The following is a 19,244-nucleotide window of genomic DNA, read 5'->3' as shown; positions in this document are numbered from 1 at the left end:
AGGGATAATGAGTCGCTGGTGTAGGGGTTAATGGCATAGCTCCAGCTCCAAACTGCCTGGGTTTGAATTCTGGCCCCATCTCTGCTAGCTGTGTGACTTTGGGCAGGTCACTTGAGTCATCTGTAAAATAGGATTAAATAGTAAATGTCAGAAGTTCCCATGGTGGCTCAGCAGTAACAAGCCCGATTAGAATCCATGAGGACAAGGGTTCAATCCTTGGCCTTGCTCAGTGGGTTAAGGATCTGGCGTTGCTGTGAGCTGTGGTGTAGGCCGGTAGCTGCAGCTCCGATTCAGCCCCTAGCCTGGGAACTTCGATATGCCTCGAGTCGGCCCTCAAAAGCAAAAAAAAAAAAGTAAATTTCTCTCAAGCATATTGGGAGGAATAAATGTCTCCTCTCATATATGATGAGAGCCTAGAATAGTGTAAGATGGACACTAAATGCTGTGTATGTTTTTGCTCTAGTCTGTTACTTAAAGGGACATGACATAAACGGCATGAATACAAGACAGACCTCTCTTGATTGCACTATTTGGGACTTTTTCTGGAGAAGCACTTATTTAGTTCATTAAAATGTATTAGGGCTTGAGAACTATGTCTAGATACTCATGTTGCAACAGAAAAAAGGGTGGGGGAAAAATGTATACATGTAAGGATAACTTGATCCCCTTGCTAAACAGTGGGAAAATAAAATGAAGAAAAAAATTCCAAAAAAAAAAAATGTATTAGGGCAGTGTATGGGCCCAATACATTTTAGCTTAAGTGCTTTTTTTTTTTTTTTCTTTCTCTTTTTCTCTTTGGCCATACCCGTGGCACGTGGAAGTTCCCAAGCCAGTCGCAGCAATGCTGGATCCTTAACCTGCTGCACCACAAAGGAACTTCCTAGCTTCTGCGCTTATTAACTGCGGCAGAGAGTGAACTCTGATGATTTGTCCTGATGTCATTTCCCTGTTTCAAAGCTCTCAGGATCAAAACCATCACCAGCGAATGAGGGAACTCTTGGTGCTCATGGCCTGGTAGCAAGGGGAGAGCATTGGGCTTTGGAGTTAGAACCAACCTTTGAGTCCTGGTTCTGGCATTGACTAGCCATGGAGTTTGACCCTGAGTCTTAGTTTTTGTCATCCGAGCCGTGGGAATTAGGATGCCTGGAGGGGAAACCAGGTATGTGTTGTTATGTTCACTGCATTGATGAGCAAACAGGTTCCGAGATTTGCATTTAGTCACAATTAGTCTAGAAGCTCTACAGACTGTGTCCAGGCTTTCCCCCAAATTCTTGTTATTTGATCCTGCTATTCCTCAAAAGTGATGGTCTTGGGGGGTCCTGCTGTGGTGCAGGGGAAACAAATCTGGCTAGGAACCATGACGTTGTGGGTTCGATCCCTGGCCTTGCTCGGTGGGTTAAGGATCTGGTGTTGCCGAGAGCTGTGGTGTAGGTTGCAGATGAAGCTTGGATCCGGTGTTGCTGTGGCTGTGATGTAGGCTGGCAGCTGCAGCTCCGATTCGACCCCTAGCCTGGCAACTTCCATATGCTGTGGGTGCGGCCCTAAGAAGCCAAAATTAAATAAAATAATGGTCTTCCCTTCCTCATTTTCAGAGTCTAGACGTCTTTCTTAAAAGAGTTTTAACTGAGTGGTGCATCATTTGATGTGTCCTCTGTTGAGAAGAAAGAAGTTCCTGCTGCTTATAAATGCATTGTGTTCCTGCAGACCTCTCCTGACTGCGCTATTTGGGACTTTTTCTGGAGAAGCACTTAATTATTTAGCTCATTAAGCTATATTTGGTGAAAATTGCGCCTAATAAAGTTTCAGGGCACCCTCTTTATGTCTTGGTGCCACGGCTCTGTTGCTTGATAACATTTGTAGAGGAAAAATAAATATCACTTAGATGTTTTATTTGATTTCCTTCTCTTTGTAGGTACCTTTTGTAGGGTGTGAAACGTTGAAAAGAGAAATCTTATTTTGCAGAGGCGTTACTGCTGTTTAAAAACACGATGTTGGGTGCCAGAAAGGAGGTGTTTAAAGCCCTGAAATAGTGCTGGTCCATGGAGAGGGAATGAGAATGTGCTAAAATTTCTTTTGCAAGATGGATGGTGAATTACAGGGATTGCTCTTAAATTTAAACTCTAGATTTTGTTCCTACTGTACAGCACAGGGTGCCATATCCAATCTCTTGGGATAGAACATGATGGAAGATAATATGAGAAAAAGAATGTATGTATATGTGTGACTAGGTCACTTTGCTGTACAGCAGAAATGGACCCAGCTTTGTAAATCAACTATACTTTAATACAAACTTAAAAAAACGGATAGATTTTGTGGTTGTAGCTTAAGGATGAGTCATGTTGAGATAGTGGGGAGTGTTATTTACTAGAATGGGGAGACAGAATTTTAATTTATTTAAATTGGTTCAAGTGAAAGACACTTTCTAGTTATATTCAACTCTTGATATGTTATGGTCAATGGCCTCATTTGAACAAAATGATTTCCAAAGGACTTCTTCGTTTGGAAAAACAGGCCTTTCCAAAGCTGTAGAACATCTGTGCTCGAAGCATCGTTTTAGAAACCAGTGGTCCAGTTCACTCACTACTGATAAAGAGTCTGAAACTCGGAAACAGTGGCTTCCCTAGAACATAAACAAGTAACAGATATGCTTCCTAATTTCATAATAGGGATATGATTCACAGTTTTTAACAATTGGAGTCCTTATTTGCCTTTACTTTTTAGGGGCTCCATGGCTAACATGTGTTTTGCATCACCATCGGAACCAAGGCTCAGAGAGGTTAAGTAATTTGCCCGAGGACACACAGGAGTTGAGTGCTAGAGCCTTCTGTTTTTCTGGAAATCTAGAATATGATCTTTAAAAAAGACTCTTGAGGAGTTCCCATCATGGCTCAGTGGTTAACGAATCCGACTAGGAACCACAAGGTTTCGGGTTCGATCCCTGGCCTTGCCCAGTGGGTTAAGGATCCGGCGTTGCCGTGAGCTGTGGTGTAGGTCGCAGACACGGCTCAGATCCTGTGTTGCCATGGCTGTGGTGTAGGCCGGCAGCTATAGCTCCGATTGGACCCCTACCCCGGGAACCTCCATGTGCCTCGGGAGCAGCCCTAGAAATGGCAAAGAGACAAAAAAAAAAAGAGACTCTTGAACCTGTGTTTTGGGTCATTGAAATGTAAAACAGTTTATTTCCTGTTGTCTGATCGTGAAATAGAAAGCCAACCTTGTTAAGAATTTTAGGATGAGGGTTTCTTTTTATTTTTTTATTTTTTGCTTTTTAGGCCTGCACCTGCAGCATATAAAAGTTTCCAGGCTAGGGGTTGAATCAGAGCTGCAGCCTCTGGCCTATACCAGGGCCCAACAATGCCAGATCCGAGCCACCTTTGTGACCCACCCCGCAGCTCACGGCAACACTGGATCCTTAACCCACTGAGCGGGGCCAGGGATTGAACCCGCATCCTCATGGATACTAGTTGGGTTCACTTCCCCTGAGCCACGATGGGAACTCCCTAGGGTTTCTTTGTAGAGAAGGTGCCAGAGTGGAGGTAATTAAGAGTAAATCTAGCAGTCTCTCCCTCCTTGAGAGGAGGTTCAGGAATAGGCGAGCATAAAGCCCCCTGATGGATGAGTTCATGTACTGAGGGCCGGAGAGGAAGCGAGCCTGGAGCATTTATTCAGCACCTGCTCTGTGGCACGCTGTGTGCTTTCACTCATGCTGGGTATAAACCCCTGCCATTAGTAAGGCCTGGGTCCTTTCCAGGATTTATTGCCTCGTTGTGAAGCAGGTGTGCCTTTACCTATGAAAAGCCGGCAGAAGCCTGGGGAGTTTTTTAATTGGTCCAGTGCGGAGAGTTGGTGGGCAATGCAAGCCTTGAATTCAGCTTCTGATTCTAAGGCCAGGGCTCTCTCTCCTGCCCCACAGCTTATGTTACATAATGTTTCTTATGTTTATATGTCATATAAATCTGCAGTTGGACGGCTGGGAAGTGCTTTTGGCTGGCTTTGTTGCTTCAGCTGTCTGAAAGGAATGGCTTTCATAAACACGGAGGGGAATTGGATTTTCATTTTGTGATAATTCATATTCCAGAAGTGGGAAAGGACCTTGAATGCCATGAATCCCTGAAGCAGTGGGTCCTAATTGAGTGGGCGTGCCCTGGGATGGTCACATTTTTTTTCTTTTTTGATATTTAATAGCACAGACACCTTTTTAAAAAATGATTTTTATTTTTTCCATTATAGTTGGTTTACAGTGTTCTGTTTTTTGTTTTTTTTAAATTTTTAAATTTTTTTTTTTTAAATTTCGTGAATAAACATTTAGAACTCAAAGAAAAAAATAAAACTGTGAGTTCCCATTGTGGGTCAGCAGGTTACCAACCGGACTAGTATCCATGAAGATGTAGGTTTGATCCCTGGTCTCCCTCAGTGGGTTAAGGATCTGGCATGGCTGTGGCTGTGCTGTAGGCTGGCAGCTGCAGCTCTGATTCGACCCCTAGCCTGGGAACCTCCACATACTGCATGTATGGCCCTGAAAAGTAAAAAAAAATAAAGTAAAATAAAACCTCACTCCTAAGCTCATCATTCTTAAACAGCTATTGCTAGTGTTTTCAGTTATTTTTTGTTGTGATTATATATGTATGTATATTCATGTATGTGTGTGTATATATTTATTTATGGCAAAATTTCTACCATTGTGTCCATTTTTAAGTGTCCCGTTCAGTTGATATTGTGGTACAACCATCTCCGGAACTTTTTCATCTTCCCAAACTGAAATTCCACATCCTCTTAAACAATCCCTCCCCGTTTCTCCCTCCCCCAATCCACAGCAACTGCCGTTTTATTTTTTGTGGCTTTGATTTGACTGTTCTAGATACTTCGTGCATACAGTATCAATGCATGTCCTTTGGTGACTGGCTGATTTCACGTTGCAGGATATCCTCAGGTTTTTGTCTACGTTGTGCCCGTTTCTTAATTTCCTTCCTCAAAGGCTAAATGATTTTCCCTGTGCGTGTACACCACGCTTTACCTGTTCATCTGATGATAGACACTTTGCTTGTTTCCATATCTTGACTACCGTGTGGAATACTCATATGAACTTGGGTGTACAAATATTTGCCCGAGTCCCTGCTTTCAATTCTTTGGTGTATAAACCCAGGGGTGGAGCTGCTGGAGCAGTCACAAAAATTCTGTGTTTAATTCTTTGAGGAACTGCCCCACTGTTTCTGCAGTGGCTGCGCTAATTCACCCCCCCCCCACGGCAGTGCCCAAAGATTCTGATTTCTCCACATTCTCACCATTACTTGTTATTTTTTGTGTTTTCATCATGACCAATCCAATGGGCATGAAGTGATATCGTTTTTTTTTTTTTTTGGTGTTTTTAGGGCCGCATCTGAGGCATATGGAGGTTCCCAGGCTAGGGGTAGAATTGGAGCTGTAGCTGCTGGCCTACACCACAGCCACAGCAATGTCAGATCCAAGCCGCATCTGCAACCTACACCACACAGCTCTTGGCAACGCCGGATCGTTAACCCACTGAGTGAGGCCAGGGATCGAACCTGCATCCTCATGGATACTAGTAAGATTCATAACCTGCTGAGCCGCAATAGGAACTCCCTAGCCTTCCTCATTTTTGAAAAATTACTTGCTGCATGGGAATGCTGACCAATTCCAGGTTCATTCTGTAGGAACGGGTATTTCTATCATCATATACCTGAATGTCTGCGGTGGTGGAGGTTTGAGAGCCTGTAACGGTGCCGATTTCACACTCCCTTTCTGGTTCTAGAAGAGGTTCCTCAGGTTAATTCAGCAAGTGTGTGTTTATTGGGTGCCAGCCAGACTGTGAGGGGCTAACAAGATGGAGCTCCCTAAGCTAAGTGGGTAGACGTGGAATAAAGTGTTGATGACAACTACAGCAGCAGGTGCCAAGCTTGCGTGGGCATCAGAACCCACTTGAACAGGAGGGCTTGTGAAAGCATGAATTACTGGCCCAGAGTTTCTGATTTCTGGGGTCTGGGGTGGAGGGTGAGGATTTCGATACTGATGCTGCTGGTCCAGGGATCACACTTTGAGAACCACTGTGCGCTGGGTTTGAGGACAAAATATCCAATCTAGAGGTCAGAAGGGCTTCACAGAGGTGGGGTGGGGACTCTACCTGGCCTTTGAAGGATGGCTCAGATTTTCCTTGATGGACCAAAGAAGATGGCGATGGGAGGGGAGGGGTAAATTGGGAGAATGTGATAAACTTTATACCATATATAAAATAGGTAACTAACAAGGACCTACTGTTTGGCACAGGGAAGTCTACTCAATGTTCTATATTAACTTATATGGGAAAAAAGATGCATGTGTATGTATGACTGAATCACTTTGCCCAACACCTGAAGCTCATACAACATTGTCAATCAACTATATGCCAACAAAATTAAAAAAAAAAAAAGATGGGGGCATTTAGGGGAAATGAGGTGTGGGTGGTGGGGTTAGGGATTGGAATGATGGGTCATGATTTTGGAGGCGTGGCCTGTGGTTTGAGAATAAAGAACTGGGCAAAGGCAGACAAAAAAACTATTGAGCCTGCTGAGCCAGCATAGACTCCTTAGAGGGTCTTTGGATCAAGGGCACAGAATCTTGGGCTTCTGTAAAATCATTTTATAGTCCACAGTCGCATCTCTGGAAAGCCAAGACTGCCCTTTGGCAAAGAGTTGCCAAACCAGGAAAGGTCCCCCCACTCACTTCCATGTCAGAATCTTGAAGTGGATTTGGGGAACAACTGCCTTTTTTTTTTTTTTTTTTTTTGGCCACCCTGAGGCATTTGGCGTTCCCAGGCCAGGGATCAGATCTGGTGTTGCCGCAGCTCCTTAACCCACTGTGCTGGGTCGGGGAACCTGCGTCCCAACGCTCCCAAGATGCTGCCAGTCCTGTCACGCCACAGAGGGAGCTCCTCGAAATGGGTCGGAAGCTGCATGTCCGTGTGTGATAGGAATGGTGAGGGCTGGAAGGAAGAAAGAACGTGGCTGCATCTCGCTTTCCAACTCTCCCAACTTTGAACACAGGCTTTCTTTTTTTTTTTTTTTTTTTTTTTTTTTTTGCTATTTCTTTGGGCCGCTTCCTGCGGCATATGGAGGTTCCCAGGCTAGGGGTCCAATCGGAGCTGTAGTCGCTGGCCTACGCCAGAGCCACAGCAACGCGGGATCCGAGCCGCGTCTGCAACCTACACCACAGCTCACGGCAACGCTGGATCGTTAACCCACTGAGCAAGGGTAGGGACCGAACCCACAACCTCATGGTTCCTAGTCGGATTCGTTAACCACTGCGCCACGACGGGAACTCCTGAACACCGGCTTTCTACCGGAACAAAGTTGGCTTTGTCCTGCGGTCCCCGCCAGCTTGTGGCTCCTGGAGGCCCGCTTCTTGCAGAGAGAGAGCAGCTCAGCCACAGGGGCAGGGACCACACCCAGACCTACAGGCTCAGGCTCTGTAGTTCAAATCCTGGAGGATTTGAGGACTGGGGTTGTATCAAGATTGAAATCAAAAGGAATTTTTTAACTGTCTACTTTGTAACTTAACCTTTTCAGCCGCCGCTTTGGTAGTTCACCTTTAGAACCATTAGAAGCAAGAACTTAGGATGTGCGCATTCTCTCGTTCAACCAGTTTGGTTAGATAATTGCCTTTTCAGTTGAAAGCAGTTTTTACTTTCTTTTGTCCTGGGTTTGCATTAGGTTTGGGGGCAAACATCTTTGACTCCACAGTTGCTGGGTCTGTTCTCAATTTCAGCTCTTAGATGGTGAGGTGGAAGGAGTTGGGGGCAGGGTGGGGAGAGGGGGGCCATTAGGGCAACTTGGGAGATTCAAGGGGATTCTGACCAACCCACCCCCCATCCCCTCTCCCCTCCTCCCCCAGTAATCTCCCTCTGTTGCAATCTTTTGGGGAAATGGGCCTGACATTGTTTTTGCAAGCAGATCTGGTTTGATGTAAAGATAGCAACTGACAAGCATGATTCCTGTGTAAGAGATTCCTTTAAAACAATTTCAAAATTTCACTTTTCCAAGAAAGGTGTGTTCTGGTTTCTAAGGAGCTTATTTTGACAGTCTGATTCCACTGCCAAAAACACAGAAGGAATGACGAGTCCTCTCGGTGGCTGTGTTGTAGTGATTGAGAGTTTGTATCTAGTAATGGATATTAACGCGACGTCACGTGGTAATTGTTTGCAGCACATACATATATTGAATTAATATGTTGTATACCCGAAACGAATAATGTTACGGACACTTATATTTCCATTTAAAAATGATTTTAAAAAGTTTGCCTTGCAAGACGGTAGCATTGAGAGTCAAAAAGGAAACCGTCTTGGAGTTCTCTTGCAAGTGCAGTGGGTTAAGGATCCAGTGTTGTCACTGCCATGGCTCGGGTTCGATCCTTGGTCTGGGAGCTTCCACATGCTGAAGGTGTGGCCAAAAAAAAAAAAATCTGCTTAATGATGCATATGGACATCTGAACTAGTGAGAAGATTGACTAAGAGATCAGTCTAAGCTGCGTGGTCTAGCGCCAAAGAGCATGGAGCTCAGCTGCCTGGATTCGAATTTCAGCTCTAACACCCCTAGAAGCCACTTGCCCAGTGTTAAGTGACTTCTCACAGTTTTAGTTTTCTCATCTGCGACATGGGCATGATATATGGTTCATCTAGCTCACAGGTTCATTGTGAAGATTAAATGACTTGATATTTGTGAAGAGCTTAAAATATGAAATAGTGCCTGGTGCGTGATACGTTTGTAGGTATGGAACGTTCGTATAGCACATGTGTATAAATGTTTATTAAAATCACTTTCTGGAAGATAAGAATGACATTGAAAAAGTGGACTTTTTTTGTGTGTGTGTGTCTTTTTGCCTTTTCTAGGGCCACTCCTGCGGCATACGGAGGTTCCTGGGCTAGGAGTCTAATTGGAGCTACAGCTGTCGGCCTACAGCACAGCCACAGCAACGTGGGATCTGAGCTGCTTCTGCAACCTACACCATAGCTCCTGGCAATGCCGGATCCCTAACCCACTGAGCAAGGCCAGGGATCGAACCTGCAGCCTCATGGTTCCTAGTCAGATTCGTTAACCACTGAGCCACGACGGGAACTCCAAAAGTGGACTTCTTTGGACAGAACTGCTAGCCCTCTTGAAACCCCGCTTAGTCTTTAACAGCCAATTTTATGTAGTGTGTTTCTAGAACATTCATGTTTTCTCTGTGATTGTCTTATTAGACTTTTGAAAAGAAAAGAAGGCACAGAGAGCTTTCCTCAGATTGTAGCCTCCGAAGTTAAATATTTTGGGCAGAAAGAGTGGGGAGGGTTTTCCTGAGGGATGTTTCAATGGCCTCCCAGCTGTGGGTTATAAGGCATTTGTTGATTTCTTTAAGGCTGTTGTGATAACATTCAAAAACTGCAGAATAAATTTTATTGTAGAATAAAGCATTTCAGTGCATCTCACTTGATAAAGGTAGGGGCTCGTTTCACCCCTGGACCCTAACTCACAGCCCTCCTTTGCATCCACCTGCTGAGATGGTGTCTCTTGCCTATTTCTGCCAGTCAGTTCCAACTGCTCATCAATTTCACATGGATTCTCAAATTGGAGTTTCTTAAAAATATTTTCCCCTTGCCCTAGCAACCAGATGTAAGCTTGGGGTTTTAATACTTTTGGAATATGTTTTAGTATTAATGTTTTCCTTTTTGCTCTGCTCTTCCTGGAAATTTGATGAGTTTTGACGTGGCAGTCCTGGGTCAGGGAGGCCTGATGCAAGAGGGTTTTTTTTTGTTTTTTTTTTTGGTCTTTTTAGGGCTGTACCCGTGGCATATGGAGGTTCCCGGGCTAGGGATCTAATTGGAGCTGAAGCTTTCAGCCTACACCACAGCCACAGCAACTCAGGATCCAAGCTGCATCTTCTGCCTACACCACAGCCCACGTCAGTGCTGTGATCCTTAACCCACTGAGTGAGGCCGGGAATTGAACCTGTGCCGTCATGTATAGTAGTCAGGTTCATTAACCACTGAGCCATGATGGGAACTCTGTGATCCAAGAGTTTTAAGGGACATCATGTACAACTGAGAGAAGCATGCTTTGGTGACATAACTGTTAGGATTGATCAAACTTTTCTTTCTTTCTTTCTTTTTTTTTTTTTAGAGCCGTACCCGTGGCATATGGAAGTTGCTAGGCTGGGGGTTGAATCGAAGCTGCAGCTGCTGGCCCACATCACAGCCATAGCAACTTGGCATCCAAGCTACATCTGTGACTTACACTGCAGCTCACACCCACTGAGTGGGGCCAGGGATTGAACCCGAGTTCTCATGGATACTAGTAGGGTTCGTTACCAGTGAGCTGTAATGGGAACTGATCAAGCCTTTTTATGGCTTCCACTCTGTGCCAGGCATATAGTGGTTTGTAAATATTACCTCATTTGATTTTCATAAAAGTATGAACTGGGTGATATTATTACTATTAAAGCTGGATTATAGCATCATCATCCCCTTTTTATAGATGAGGAAAACTGAGGCCAGGAGGGTGTGACTTGGCCAAGGTTGGGTAGCTGGTCAGTGACAGAGCAGGGCTCTGAGTTCAGGAATTCTGGCTATAGAGACAGGGCTGACAATCATTCTGCTGGGTCGTAAATCAGTTTTTGAATTTTATTTAAAACTAGTAATTTTAAAAAATTGAAATAGAAGGAGTTCCCATCTTGGTTCAGCAGAAGTGAGTCTGACTAGTATCCACGAGGACGCAGATTCGATCCCTGCCCTTGCGTGGGTTAAGGATCTGGTGTTGCCTTGAGCTGTTGTGTAGGTTGCAGATGTGGCTCGGATCTGGCATTGCTGTGGCTGTGATGTAGGCAGGCATCTACAGCTCCGATTTGACCCCTAGCCTGGGAACCTCCATATGCCATGGGTGTGGCCCTAAAAAGACAAAAAAAAAAAAGTGAAATACAGTTGATATATAAAGCTAATCAGTTAAAAATTTTTTTATTATAGTTGGTTTACAATGTTCTGTCAATTTCTGCTGAACAGCAAAGTGACCCAGCTGTCTATCTGTCTATCCACACATACTGACATTCTTTTTTCACATTATTCTCCATCCTGTCCCATCACAAGTGATCAGATATAGTCCCCTGGGCTATACAGTAGAATCTCATTGCAATAGTTTTCAACTACTCACCCCAAACTCCCACTTCCTCCCACACCCTCCCCTCCCTATAAAGCTAATCAGTTTGATGGAGGCTTTCTACTTACTGCCAAGTGGCTTCAGAGATCCAAACCTTCAGAGCCATCAACCTGCTCAAGCGGGGGTTCTAGGCTTGAGCTCCTAGAGCTGCCCTAATAAAGACCTATAAACTTGGTGCCTCGGAGAAACTCAGATTTGTTCTAGAGGCTGTAAGTCCAAAGTCAAGGTGTTGGCAGGGCCTTGCTCCTTCTGAAAGCTCTAGGGGATCTGTCCCCTCCCTGTCTCCTGGATTCAAGGTTGCCCACAATCCATGGCGTCCTTGACTGGCTGGGCCATTAGGCCAGTCTTTGTCTCTGTCAGAAGGATATCAGACCTACTGGATTAGGGGCCTGTTCTACTGCAGTGTAGCCTCATCTTAATTAATTATAGCTGCAGTGACCCAGCTGTAAAATGTAAATGAGTTCCAAATTCGGTCACTGGTAAGGGCTGCACTATGTGTGTGTTCCCCACTTTCACCTGAAGCCTCAGCAATACAGCAGGGGACTGTATTTAGAGATGGGGCCTTTAAAGAGGGAATTAAGTTGAAACGAGGCCCTTAGGGTGCGCTCTAATCCTAAGACTGACTGGTGTCCTTCCTGGAAGAGGAGATGTGGACACACCCGGAGCCACCCAGGATGCTGGAACACAGAGAGAGGCCACGTGAGGACACAGAGAGACGGTGGCCATCTATAGGCCAAGGAGAGAACGCAGGAGAAACCAGCCTTGCTGACACCTTGATTGCAGACTTCCAGCCTCCAGAACTGTGAGACAATAAATTTCTGTTGTTTAAGGCACCCAGTCGATGGTACTTTGTTATGACAACCCTTGCAGGCCAACAGTCACATTCATAGGAACCAGGCTTCAGCATATCTTTTGTGGGGACACAGTTGAACACAGTACCAGGATTCGATTTCACCTTTCAGATTAGGGGGTTTTTGGTTTTTTTTTGGGGGGGGGGGCTCTTTTTAGGGTGACACCCGTGGTATATGGATGTGCCCAGGCTAGGCTAGGCTAGGGGCTGAATCAGAGCTGCAGCTGCCGGCTTACACCACAGCCACAGCAACTCCAGATCCTAGCCACATCTTTGACCTACACTGCAGCTCATGGCAACGCCAGGTCCTTATCCCACTAAGCGAGGCCAGGGATCGCACCTTCATCCTCATGGATGCTAGTGGGGTTCATTACCGCTGAGCCGCAACAAGGACTCTCTGATTAGGAGGTCTTTTGATGATCGTGCTCAAGGATGCTGCTTCTGGTCTGGGGTTAGATGGAAGGGCAGCTTTTTACCTCTTTCCAGCCTGGGCACTAATATACCTGACGGGAAGGAATAAACATGCCTCCTGGGGTCTGGGGAGGGCCCTGGAGGCAGAGCTCAGTGGTTGACTCATCCTTCAAGTTTGCAGGCTTCAGAGACACTTGGGAACTTGCTGGTAGCAAGAGTTGTCATCCTAGGTGGCTGACCCCCCTTCCGCGCAAGGGAAGAGCCTCTGACGTTTGTCCTTTTTAAAGATGATCTTCCTCTGACCCCGCAGACGAAGCAGGGGATGCGGGTCTGGCGCTCATTCCTCGCCCCGCCCCTCCTCGCCCCGCCCCTCCCCTCCCCGCCACGCCCCCTCCCCGCCACGCCCCTCCTCCTTGCCCACCCTGCTCCTGCTATTCCCCTTCTCCTGGCCCCGCTCTTCCCCTCCTTTCCTCTCCTCCCCTCGCCTCCGGTCCCCTTCCCCCAGCTTTCTGGACTCTCAGGTCCTTCTGGGGATTGGGAGAGGCAAAGCTCCCCTGGGGAAAGGGGATGAGGCATCGCTATGAGACGCCTGGTTATTTTTGCTTCCTTCCTGGGTGTGGGTGTTTGTGTTGACAGCGGCGGAGGAGGCGCGGTGATGGGCGCTGGAACACTTGGGTTGCTAGTGGAGCGGGTGGGAGGTGTCGCCTGTGCCAGGCAGGTGACTTGGCGCTCACGTGGCTCCCGGGGGAGTGGGGTGGGGGGAAGGGGATTTGCAGGACTTTGGGAGAACCGGATTTGCTCCTCCATCCTCCGTGTCCCTTGCTGGAGGGGAGTGGGCGGCCTGAGGGTGCACTGGTGGCTCCCTAAGTGGGGGAGACTTCTTGCGGGGATCCCATCTCAGCAGGCAAGGTTTAGTGGCGGTCCTGAGGAATCCTTGTGCGGGCTGCTCTCTATTCCCCCCTAATCTCCATCAAATATCCCCCCAGTGCGTTCAAACATACATCTTGGGCGAGATCAGTTTGCCTGTTTCCACACGTGCAGGGGCCAGGTCTCAACTCAGCCCTGATTTTACTAGAAATATGTGTCTTCATTACGTTGGAGGGGCAGCGTGAGTTATTAGCATTTAGTCCAATTGGCTAACCATCCCGCAGTGTGTCCTGCCCTAAATGCCGGTAGTGTCCCCGTAGTCCTGTAGGGACAATCTGGATCTGCCCCTGGTGAATTGGCGAACTCCCTTGGGGATGCTGAAACCCAGACACCTACTAACCCAATGGATTTGGAAACTGAGATTCAGGTCAACAGGCCTGGATGGAAAGGGGTTATTTAGTTAGGAATTTCAAGATGAAAGTCTAGTTCTTTGGTTTTCTTTCTCTCCCCTCCATACCCCAAGAGAAGGTACACAAGAATCCCAGTCTGGGGCTTTTCCTACATTCCACCCTGTATTAGTTTCCTGGGGCTGCAGTGGCAAAGCAGTCGAAACTGGGTGGTTTAAAACAGTGTACAGATTTATTCTCACAGTTCAGGAGGCTAGAAGTCTGAAATCAAGGTGTTGGCAGCATCTCACCCCCTCGGGAGGCCCTAGGAGAGAATCCTTGCTTCTTGCTGGCTCTTGGTGGCTCCTGGCAATTCTAAGAATTCCTCTGCTTGTAGCTGCATCATCCAGACTCTGCCTCCATTCTCACATGTCCTTTGCTGGGTCTGTCTCTGTCCTCACATTTCCCTCTTCTTATGAAGATACCGGCCATTGGAGTTCCCACTATGGCTCAGTGGGTTAAGAACCTGACCTAGGATCCCAATAGGATGGGGGTTTGGTCCCTGGCCTCACTCAGTGGGTTAAAGATCTAGTGTAGATCACAGATTTGGCTCAGGTCTGGTGTTGCTGACTGTGGTGTAGGCTGGCAGCTACAGCTCTGATTCGACCCCTAGCCTGGGAATTTCCATCCATATGCCGCAGGTGTGGCCCTAAAAAGGAAAAAAAATGAAAAGAGCCACTGGTATAGGGCCCATCCCAGTCCAGTGTGACCTCATCCTAATGTAATTGTCTGCAAAGATCCTATTTCCAAATAAGGTCATATTCACAGGTACCAGGACTTCAGCATACCTGGGGGAAATATCTGGGGGACCTGATTGAACCTAGAACACCCCCAACCACTGCCATTGCATTGCAACTCTAAAATGCCATCCCCATTGTGGTGAGCTGTGCTGTAGATGCGGCTCGGATCCCACATTGCTGTGGCTGTGGTGTAGGCCAGTGGCTACAGCTCCGATTTGACCCCTGGCCTGAGAAGCTCCATATGCTGTGGATGTGGCCCTAAAAAGAGAAAAAAAACTGCTGTCCCATAATATGATTGATGTTAGAGAAACTGGTGCTCCATCAAACTTATTATTGTCTCTCTGTTTCTTCTTCTTTGAGCTCAGGGCCATTCTTTTGATTGTGTCCCCCCCACCCCTTCCCTGATAAATCTTTTTCGTCGTTCTTCTCTGCTCTGTCAAACCTCTGTTTTCTGCCTTTCCAGGGAGGTACACACTCTGTTTTGATCTTGCATGGCACTCAGTGTGAAGACAAAACAGATTTTTTTTTTTTTCTTTTTAAGGCTGCACCTGTGGCATATGGCAGTTCCCAGGCTAGGGGCCGAATCGGAGCTACAGGTGCTGGCCTACACCATGCTGGATCCCGAGCTGCATCTTCCACCTACACTACAGCTCACAGCAATACCAGATCCTTAACCCACTGGTTGAGACCAGGAATTGAACCCTCATCCTCACAGTCTCTGTGTTGGTTTCTTAACTTGCTAGCCACAATGGGAACTCCATTCCTGGTGTTTTAAAATATTAGTTGACCGAATTCTCATCGTGGCTCAGTGGTTAACGAGTCCGACTAGGAACCATGAGGTTGCAGGTTCCATCCCTGGCCTCGTTCAATGGGTTAAGGATCCGGCGTTGCCGTGAGCTGTGGTGTAGGTTGTAGACATGGCTTGGATCTTGTGTTGCTGTGGTTGTGGCGTAGGCTGGTGGCCACTCTGATTAGACCCTTAGCCTGGGAACCTTCATATGCCGCAAGTGTGGCCCTGGAAAAGACAAAGAGACTAAAAAAAAAAAAAAAAAAGATTAGTTGAATAAAAAGGAAAACTTGCTTTTCTATTAATTATAGTTAGGGAGAAATGTGGAATAATTTTTAAAAAGATACACATGCCTCCCCCAAAATGAAAACGAGGATTATCATATGATTCAGCAATCCCACTTCTGGCTGTATGTCCGATATTCAGGGACTTGAAGAGGTGCTTGTACACCCATGTTCACAGGAGCAGCATTCACAAGGGCCAAAAAAGTAGAAGCAACTCAAGGGTCCATTGATGGATGAGTGGATAAAGAAATTGTGGTGTATATGTGCAATGGAATATTATTCAGCTGTAAAACGTAAGGATATTCCCACACTAGGATGAACCTTGAGGGCATTATGCTAAGTGAGCTAAGTCAACTGTTAAAAAGAGGAATATTGTATGATCCCACTTTATAGGGTACCTGGAGGACTCACATTCACAGATCCAGGAAGGAGAGTGGTGGCCCCTCACCTGGGGTTGGGAGGAGGGGGGAATTGGAGATATATATATATATTTTGTCTTTTTAGGGCTACACTCTCAGGCATATGGAGGTTCCCAGGCTAGGGGTTGAATCGGAGCTGTACCAGCCTACACCACAGCCACAGCATCGCCAGACCCAAGCCTCGTCTGCAACCTACACCACAGCTCAGAGCAATGCCAGATCCTTAACCCATGGAGCAAGGCCAGGAATCGAACCTGCATCCTCATGGGTACTCGTCGGGTTCGTTATCCGCTGAGCCACAACAGGAACTTTGGGAGTTGATGTTTAACGGGTAGCGTTTCCGTTTTGAAAGATGGAAGGGGTCCTGGAGGTGGATGGTGGGAATTGCATAGCAGTGTGAGCATGCTTAGTACCCCCGAGCTGTATACATAAAAATGGTTCAGGTGAGAAGTTTTATATTCTGCGTGGTTTAGCACACTCACACAAAATGATATGGAAAGATGCAAAAAAAAAAAAAGAGAGACACCGCACATTTCTGTGCATGTGCCGTGTGTGAGGGAGAGTGAGCGGGTTTAGAGAGGGTTACAGAGGAAGGGAAGAGACACGAATGGGGAGGCAGCCAGAGGAGCCGGTGATGCCTGTGGTGACGGAAAGTTGGACCAGGGGGAAAAGCATCTGGTTAGTTATCAGGGCCTGGGGTTGTAATCAGACTCGTCTCCAGCTAGCTGTGGGATCCTGAACAAATCAATTGTTTCCTGTTGTGGGCACCAGCTTGGAAAGGGAGCTGGAATAGTAACCTGAAGATCTTTCCAGCTCAAAAAGGAGGTTTCAGAGCATCTCACTAGGTAATGCTGATTCATTGATTTTTTTTTTTTTCCGTCTTCTTCACAATTCTCTGTAATGTCTGTGCTCAGTGGGTGCTTTCCTAAATCTACTGGCTCCTGAGGGCAAGTTTGAAGGAATCATTTTTCAGTCAAGAATTCCCAGCCTCTCTCTCTCTCTCTCTTTTTTTTGGCAGCACCTGTGTCATGTGGAAGTTTCCAGACGAGGGATGGAATCTGAGCCACAGCAGTGACCATGCTGAGTCCTTAGCCACTAGGCCACCAGAGAACTCCAAGAATTCCCACTCTTTTTTTTTTTGCTTTTTAGGGCCACACCTGCGGCATATGGAGGTTCCCAGGCTAGGGGTCCAATCGGAGCTACAGCTGCCGGTCTATGCCACGGCCACAGCAATGTGGGATGCGAACTGTGTCTGTGACCTACACCACAGCTCATGGCAATACTGGGTCCTTAACCCACTGAGCGAGACCAGGGATCGAACCCACAACCTCATGGTTCCTAGTTGGATTCGTCTCCACTGCGTCATAAGGGGAACTCCCCCGACTCTTTATAATGCCATCAGTTATATTTTAAGAAAAACAGAATACATTTAATTTTTTCTCAGTCTCTCTTTCCTCCTATCCAGTTGTCTGTTCTGCTAGTTTTTTCTTCTTCTTTTCTGGCCCTCCTGTGGCATATGGAGTTCCTCGGCTAGGGATCAGATCTGAGCCTAAGGTGCAGCCTACACTGCAGCAGCGGAAATGGCTGATCCTTTAACCCACTCTGCTGGGCCAGTGTGGAACCTGCATCCTTGGTGCTGCAGAGACAACACTGATCTCATGGCACCACAGTGGGAACTCCCTGGTCTCCTTTAAAATTTTCCTTAGCCCTTTATATATATATTTTGTTGTTGTTGTTGTTGTTGTTGTTGTCTTTCTAGCTATTTCTTGGGCCGCTCCCGCGGCATATGGAGGTTCCCAGGCTAGGGGTTGAATCGGAGCTGTGGCCACCGGCCTACGCCAGAGCCACAGCAACGCAGGATCCGAGCCGCGTCTGCAACCTACACCACAGCTCACGGCAATACCGGATCGTTAACCCACTGAGCAAGGGCAGGGACCGAACCCGCAACCTCATGGTTCCTAGTCAGATTTGTTAACCACTGCGCCACGACGGGAACTCCAGCCCTTTATATTTTATTTACTTATTTATTTATTGGCTGTACTCATTGCATGTGGAATTTCCCTGGCCGGGGATCAAACTTGTGCCACGGTAGTGACCCAAGCCACTGCAGTGACAACACTGGATCCTCAATCCAACGCACCGCAGGAGAACTCCACTGGTCTTCTTGGATTGTATTATGGTGGTGATGTGATTAATATCATGGTGATAATAATAACTCCTGTGTATAGTTACGCTTTTTGCATGAGTTATGTGTCATTGAATTGTTATGTCAGCTCTGTGAGCTGGATTCATCATCTCTGTTTTATGGACAAGGAAACTGAGTGGTTAAGTCTCTTGCTTGGCCTAGAGGTCACCCACGGAGGCAGTGGTTGAGTGGTGTTTGAACCTGGTTTGTTCTGAGCCACGTAACACACCGTGGATAATGCTCTAGGCTGATGCAGGCCTTCTGTGTCCTGGGTCCCTTCATGGCAGGGACAATATCTTTTTAGTTTTGATCCTTCTGAGGTCTCCAGTATAGGTCTGTTTTTTCAAAGGTACTGTCCAGTTTCTTTAAGAGGAATCATTCCTGGAGTTCCCGTCGTGGCGCAGTGGTTAACGAATCCGACTAGGAACCATGGGGTTGCGGGTTCGGTCCCTGGCCTTGCTCAGTGGGTTAAAGGATCCGGCGTTGCCGTGAGCTGTGGTGTAGGTTGCAGATGCGGCTCGGATCCTGCGTTGCTGTGGCTCTGGCGTAGGCCGGTGACTACAGCTCCGATTCAACCCCTAGCCTGGGAACCTCCATATGCCGCGGGAGCGGCCCAAGAAATGGCAAAAAGGAAAAAAAAAAAAAAAAGAAAAAAAAAGAGGAATCATTCCTGTCTCACTGTGTCAGGAAAGGAATATTTCTTGTGCTAAGCAGACCACAGGGGTCACATTCTTAGCTTCTGGGGAGGAGAGTTAGGTTCCTCTAAAAGTTTCCTTTATGGGGATTCCTGTTGTGGTGCAGCAGAAACCAATCCGACTAGGAACCAAGAGGTTGCGGGTTCGATCCCTGGCCTTGCTCAGTGAGTTAAGGATCCAGCGTTGCCATGAGCTGTGGTGTAGGTCGCAGACTTGGCTCAGATCCTGCGTTGCTATGGCCATGGTGTAGGTCGGCGGCTACAGCTCTGATTGAACCCCTTACCTGGGAACCTCCATATGCCACAGGTGCGGCCCTAAAAAGACAAAGTACCAAAAAAAAAAAAAAAGACTCAGGATCTGAGCTTAGAAAAGCTACACCAGGTACT

This window comes from Phacochoerus africanus, chromosome 1 (genome assembly GCF_016906955.1).
Source record: "Phacochoerus africanus isolate WHEZ1 chromosome 1, ROS_Pafr_v1, whole genome shotgun sequence".
Lineage (NCBI taxonomy): Eukaryota > Metazoa > Chordata > Mammalia > Artiodactyla > Suidae > Phacochoerus > Phacochoerus africanus.
This window is presented reverse-complemented; position numbering follows the sequence as displayed.